Source organism: Pseudorasbora parva, chromosome 8 (genome assembly GCF_024679245.1).
Source record: "Pseudorasbora parva isolate DD20220531a chromosome 8, ASM2467924v1, whole genome shotgun sequence".
NCBI classification, from domain to species: Eukaryota; Metazoa; Chordata; class Actinopteri; order Cypriniformes; family Gobionidae; genus Pseudorasbora; species Pseudorasbora parva.
The window spans coordinates 45,206,659-45,213,808 of NC_090179.1; the positions used below are offsets into that span (position 1 = coordinate 45,206,659).

The 7,150-nt window shown below is 41.2% G+C and overlaps 1 protein-coding gene across 1 annotated transcript in view; it reads left to right on the plus strand.

The window, feature by feature from the left end:
- Positions 1 to 930: 930 nt before the first annotated feature.
- The window catches only part of lrfn1 (leucine rich repeat and fibronectin type III domain containing 1), a 190,579-nt gene continuing 184,359 nt past the window's right edge, over positions 931 to 7,150 (plus strand). Inside the window, exon 1 of the mRNA XM_067451450.1 lies at positions 931 to 1,933. The gene's annotated coding sequence lies outside the window, so the exon portion shown is untranslated. The remainder of the gene's footprint in view (positions 1,934 to 7,150) is intronic.

Here is a 7,150-nt window from a genome sequence, read left to right on the forward strand (position 1 = left end):
ATTACTGTACAAATTACTCTCTCCAAAAAGTATTGAATTACTTATTACTAATTACTTTTTAATTACTTTCTAAATCAACCCTCGAGTTAAGCAATTCAAGGTTAGACATGAAACGGCTCTTAATTCATTCAAATACATAATATAAAACTACCAAAAATGACTCTTATTAACTGATTAAAGTATTACAAATGTGAGAAGGAGACATGAAAACATGCATTTTAAAGTTAGACTTTAAATGTTGATGTTAAGTCCACTATTGAATTATGTATAATTATATTTAGTATTTAGTTCAATTACATCAGAAGTAACTGTAATTAAATTACAGAAAAAATAAGAGTAATCCCTTACTTTACTTTTTCAAGGGAAAAGTAATTAAATTACAGTAACTAATTACTTAGTAACTAGTTACACCCAACACTGGTTAGGTGTTAAGGGTTCGGGTTAGTTGAATTGTAGTTGCCAAGTTACTTATAGTCAGTACAATGTCTGTGGGGGACCAACAGAATAAAGTTTTAGTAAATATTAATCAGACAGTCTACAAAAACTCTAATGACAGTTAGTTGACATGTAGTTGCAAAGTTTCTTCTAGTTATGAGAATGTCTGAAGTGGACTATCAACATAAAGTGTTACCGAAAAAAGATTTAAAATGTTTTATTCTGTGGCAGAAACAAGCTTGCCATGTTCCCTATCGGGGCATGTTGTGTGTAATATTGCATGTTCCAATAATAGTGTACATAGCTTTCCATTGACATGAGGTTTATGTCCATAAATAAATGGAGTTTAAACCCCATCTACCCTCTTGTTAAGTCATAGTTTAAGGGCGAGTGATAATGCAGATTGACACCCAATGATACCGTTGCTGATTCATTTCCAAGCAGAAATGTGTCTATTTTCCAAACTCTGTGCAATACTCCCGCTATTGGCCCGTGTGCAGATCCGTGGCTCGTCCTCTCGCTCACTAACACAGAGAAGTGTTGTCTTCTCCGCTCGCCGTGAGTGGACTGAGGAGAGGGAGGGACGCGCAGATGCTCCTTATCGACGAGTAAAGCAATACATCAGCGACTCCAACGCCGTGCCAAATGTTTCTAATTCGGTTTCTGCGTCCTTTTCCCGCAGGATGCCGTTTGGGAAAAAATGCGCATATGAAGTAAACGTGGGTGGGATCCCTTCTGCGTTGGCCACTGGATCTATGATAGCGAAACTCGCTCTGCATTTGGAGAAATGCTGGGAAATATATCTGTATGCTGAGCAAACTGGATGGGCTTTTCTGAGGGAAATAGCGCCGGTGTGAATGGACGCTTTGTCCTTTGCGTCTTGTTTCATGCCCTTGCTCTTTATCCGATGGGATTGTATCCACATTTTTCCTCAAATGCTCTTATTTTCGTGTTCATACACTAAATACAACGATATCGTACCGTTTTTTTAAATTATTATTTTATTTTTTACCTCAGTCGCCGTTTCCTCTGAGACGATCATCCGACGTGAGGGGAAAAGTCTGACTGGACCTCCTTCAGAAGTAAACCATCAACATTTCTGGATTGTTCGAGGATTTCTCATGCTAACTGTGTTTTTTGGAAGGCTAAAAATGATAGTTTTGGGATTATATGGCATTTATTAATCATCTGTGCTCCGAAAGTCTGTTGGATTTCAAATCAAAAGATCGTTGGGATCGAGGGAGCCGTTTGAAATGAAGAACCGTTAAATTCGCCGTTAATATTTAGCGCTGCATTCTGCGTTCAAATATTAATACATTTATCCTTTTATTTTTTAATATATAGCCTATTATAGAATATATTTATCCCAGTGAGCATATTGTTACGAGACTCTGGACCCAGAGGAGGTGATTTAGACATCATTTAGGCTATATGAAGATCTCGGACATTTCTCTGCTGCTCTGAACTTGGGGAGGCGTTTGGATGCTCCAGGACGAAGGTAACGCACTTATTGTTCTTATTTTCACACCAACACAACACTCTGTGATCTAATACTTTGGTTATTTGGGTTCAGTTTGGGCTCTATATTTAGCATCACACCGCTTTCCCTCAAACGCCAGCTCGTTGTTTAATAAATCAAACATTAGAGGTCAAATATTTATTAAGAAACGAGCTATTGTTGGCTTGTGGTGTGTTACCTTGAAAGATTACCATGCAATCTGAAAGGTATGATGGAAACAAATGGGTGTTTTGGTTGCTTTGGCTCGATGCGCATAGCGGGACTTTGTGCGCATTTGAGACCCATTAGCGGAAGAGTGACATTTTTAAGAGGTGTGGATGAAAATAACTAACGGGATTTTGCTTTATTATGAACATGTTGATTGATCTTCCTCTTGAAGGAGCTTGTGTTTGTGAGCTTCTGCTAGACCTTAGATTCCTCTGGTCATTAACAGTCATTAAACTTTCCGTTTGCATTCCCAGGCGCGTTTATTTCCTATGTAAATGCCAGTGTTGGGCGATGGGAGGCGGGGATGTGGGCTGTAAGGGCTGCTCGAGAGGCTAAGTTTGCCTTTTTATCGGTTCTTTTAGTAGGACAGTTGGTATTGCTGCGGTTATTATCAGTCACGCAGAGGCTTCGGTCACCGGGAGCCCGGTGTGAGCCCGGTGTGAGCGGTCAGATGCACGCGGCGGGTCCGGTACCGCAGTCCAGATCGAGACCCGGAGCTCGCGGTGCTGTTGTTGGGGTGTGTCTGTCTGCGGCTGGAGCGCGAGTGGAGCAGCGGCCGCTGGGGGCCACTGGCACATAACTCACTCACACACACACACACACACACACACACACACACACACACACACACACACACACACACACACACACACACTTAAACAACTTGCTTTCTATTACACACACATATACACAAACAGTGAGAGACCAAACATACTGGAAATAAATGAATAAATTATTATCATATATTTGGACACTTGGAAAATGTGTGTGTGTGTGCCTGTTTATGTGGTTTATGAGGACACAAATTTGTATAACTACATGGGTATTAAACTGGTATTAGACTATAAATGTGGTTTATGATGACATATCAAATAGCTTTAAAAACATACTAAATGATGTTTGTTTGAGAAAGTAAAAATGCAGAATGTTTCCTGTGATGGGTAGGTTTAGTGGCAGGGGCAGTGTGTGTGTGTGTGTGTGTGTGTGTGTGTGTGTGTGTGTGTGTGTGTGTGTGTGTGTGTGTGTGATGGGTAGGTTTAGGGGCAGTGTAAGGGGATAGAAAATATGGTTTGTACAGTATAAAAACCATTACGCCTATGGAGAGTCCCTGTAAACCACATAGACCAACGTGTGTGTGTGTGTGTGTGTGTGTGTGTGTGTGTGTGTGTGTGTGTGATGGGTAGGTTTAGGGGTAGGGGCAGTGTGTGTGTGTGTGTGTGTGTGTGTGTGTGTGTGTGTGTGTGTGTGATGGGTAGGTTTAGGGGCAGTGTGTGTGTGTGTGTGTGTGTTGGGTAGTTTAGGGGCAGTGTAAGGGGATAGAAAATACGGTTTGTACAGTATAAAAACCATTACGCCTATGGAGAGTCCCCGTAAACCACATAGACCAACGTGTGTGTGTGTGTGTGTGTGTGTGTGTGTGTGTGTTGGTGTGTGTGTGTGTGTGTGTGTGTGTGATGGGTAGGTTTAGGGGTAGGGGCAGTGTGTGTGTGTGTGTGATGGGTAGGTTTAGGGGCAGTGTGTGTGTGTGTGTGTGATGGGTAGTTTAGGGGCAGTGTAAGGGGATAGAAAATACGGTTTGTACAGTATAAAAACCATTACGCCTATGGAGAGTCCCCGTAAACCACATAGACCAACATGTGTGTGTGTGTGTAACCGATTCTCTTAAAAGGAAATTGAGATGTTAAATGAATATTTCAATGATGTATGGTTCTGTTCACAGTTCGCTGATGTTGGTTATATTGGTCACATGACATGATGTAAACAGATATGAGAGAGTTTTACTTTGGCTGTATCTGGAGTGTAAACTGGACTTAAACCTCTTTTCAGTAGTGATGTGAGTCTCAGTCCACATCACGTTCACACTGGTGCCTTACGAACCTAATCAAACTGAAGATAACGATAATAAGTTAACTAGTAAATTCCAGCTGTATTGTGTTAATTATTATTTTATTTTCCACTACAAGTTATAATACTAATATATATGTCTTAGTTCACTTTTAGATGTGCGTCAATAAGCTTTCAGTTATTAAATCAAATCACAGTCTTTGGTTTTAATAATCACATTAAACTATATCATGATCATTGCATATCAATTTATTTATTTTAATTTTACATTCAATGCAGTTAATTATTAGTTTTTGATCAATTGTGAATTATTAATAGACGTAGAACGACTGTTAACGTCTGTCGTTTTCAATCAGAAATCATATCGAGCCCAACAGGTGCCATAAGCAAAAGAGAAATTGATTTTTGAAGCAGTCATGAGCTCTGAGGTGTGATGATTTATGTTTCTGTAGAGGCCAAGAGTCAGTGATTTCAGAAAGCAAGAAAAAAGTGTTTAATAGCCAAACTCCCAGAGAAAGACGACAGTGAACTACCAGTAACGCCGCATTCACACGGGGCGCAGGCGTTAACGCTTCTCGTTTACTTTGAATGGGTGACATCATCCTCTGTCGAACTGAATTGTGGGTTCTGTCGCGGCGCTTCACTCGCGTTGCAAGCGGCAGAAGTTGAAGATTTCTCAACTTTTCAAGCACCAGCGCAGCCGTCATCCAATCAGATCGCTGTATGCAAATATCCTAAAGCAGATGCTAGCCAATTGCGTTCATTACTGCTCCGTGAACCATCCAGACGCAGCTCCCGGACCAGTACATGATATTCTCCCCGCTGTCGGTGCTTTTTCAGGATTGAATGTACTCAACAGCTTCGAGCACCTGTGCAACAACTACACGGGCAATCGCACTCGCACATACAACCAAATCGGCATCCATTTCATCTCACAGACTAGCTGTCATAAATGCGCTTTTTTGTGTTGTGGTGGTCCAAGCGGCAAGTAAGTTAATGTGATTGGCTGTTGTTACCATGACGATTGCATCAGCACCAAGCTTCAGCCACGCCCTCCGTCAAGCACTAACGCCTACGCCCCGTGTGAATGTGCCGTTAGCGTCTGACAGTGAAAACACTGAAACACGGAAAATTCAGTTTTTGTCCTGGAACCGTTTTCTCATGAATAATGGAAAATTCTGTGTTTGGCGGGGAAAGAGTTAAGAACTACAATAAAAAAGGTTCTTTATCACTTATGATCCTTCTGTGACATCACAGCTCCACCGTTCATGACCCAGAAGAGGAGGAGTGAGACCGACATACATCTATCTATCTACTAACCTACAGTCTTGTTCAAAATAATAGCAGTACAATGTGACTAACCAGAATAATCAAGGTTTTTAGTATATTTTTTATTGCTACGTGGCAAACAAGTTACCAGTAGGTTCAGTAGATTCTCAGAAAACAAATGAGACCCAGCATTCATGATATGCACGCTCTTAAGGCTGTGCAATTGGGCAATTAGTTGAAAGGGGTGTGTTCAAAAAAATAGCAGTGTCTACCTTTGACTGTACAAACTCAAAACTATTTTGTACAAACACTTTTTTTTCTGGGATTTAGCAATCCTGTGAATCACTAAACTAATATTTAGTTGTATGACCACAGTTTTTTAAAACTGCTTGACATCTGTGTGGCATGGAGTCAACCAACTTGTGGCACCTCTCAGCTGTTATTCCACTCCATGATTCTTTAACAACATTCCACAATTCATTCACATTTCTTGGTTTTGCTTCAGAAACAGCATTTTTGATATCACCCCACAAGTTCTCAATTGGATTAAGGTCTGGAGATTGGGCTGGCCACTCCATAACATTAATTTTGTTGGTTTGGAACCAAGACTTTGCCCGTTTACTAGTGTGTTTTGGGTCATTGTCTTGTTGAAACAACCGTTTCAAGGGCATGTCCTCTTCAGCATAGGGCAACATGACCTCTTCAAGTATTTTAACATATGCAAACTGATCCATGATCCCTGGTATGCGATAAATAGGCACAACACCATAGTAGGAGAAACATGCCCATATCATGATGCTTGCACCTCCATGCTTCACTGTCTTCACTGTGTACTGTGGCTTGAATTCAGAGTTTGGGGGTCGTCTCACAAACTGCCTGTGGCCCTTGGACCCAAAAAGAACAATTTTACTCTCATCAGTCCACAAAATGTTCCTCCATTTCTCTTTAGGCCAGTTGATGTGTTCTTTGGCAAATTGTAACCTCTTCTGCACATGCCTTTTTTTTAACAGAGGGACTTTGCGGGGGATTCTTGAAAATAGATTAGCTTCACACAGACGTCTTCTAACTGTCACAGTACTTACAGGTAACTCCAGACTGTCTTTGATCATCCTGGAAGTGATCATTGGCTGAGCCTTTGCCATTCTGGTTATTCTTCTATCCATTTTGATGGTTGTCTTCCGTTTTCTTCCACGTCTCTCTGGTTTTGCTCTCCATTTTAAGGCATTGGAGATCATTTTAGCTGAACAGCCTATCATTTTTTGCACCTCTTTATAGGTTTTCCCCTCTCTAATCAACTTTTTAATCAAAGTACGCTGTTCTTCTGAACAATGTCTTGAACGACCCATTTTCCTCAGCTTTCAAATGCATGTTCAACAAGTGTTGGCTTCATCCTTAAATAGGGGCCACCTGATTCACACCTGTTTCTTCACAAAATTGATGACCTCAGTGATTGAATGTCACACTGCTATTTTTTTGAACACACCCCTTTCAACTAATTGCCCAATTGCACAGCCTTAAGAGCGTGCATATCATGAATGCTGGGTCTCATTTGTTTTCTGACAATCTACTGAACCTACTGGTAACTTGTTTGCCACGTAGCAATAAAAAATATACTAAAAACCTTGATTATTCTGGTTAGTCACATTGTACTGCTATTATTTTGAACAATACTGTATATCCATCCATCCAGCCAGCCAGCCAGCCAGCCAGCTACTGTTTCATCCATCCATCCATCCATCCATCCATCCATCCATCCATCCATCCATCCATCCATCCATCCATCCATCCATCCATCCATCCGTGCATCCATCCGTGCATCCATCCAGCCAGCCAGCCAGCCAGCCAGCTAGCTACTGTTTCATCCATCTATCCGTG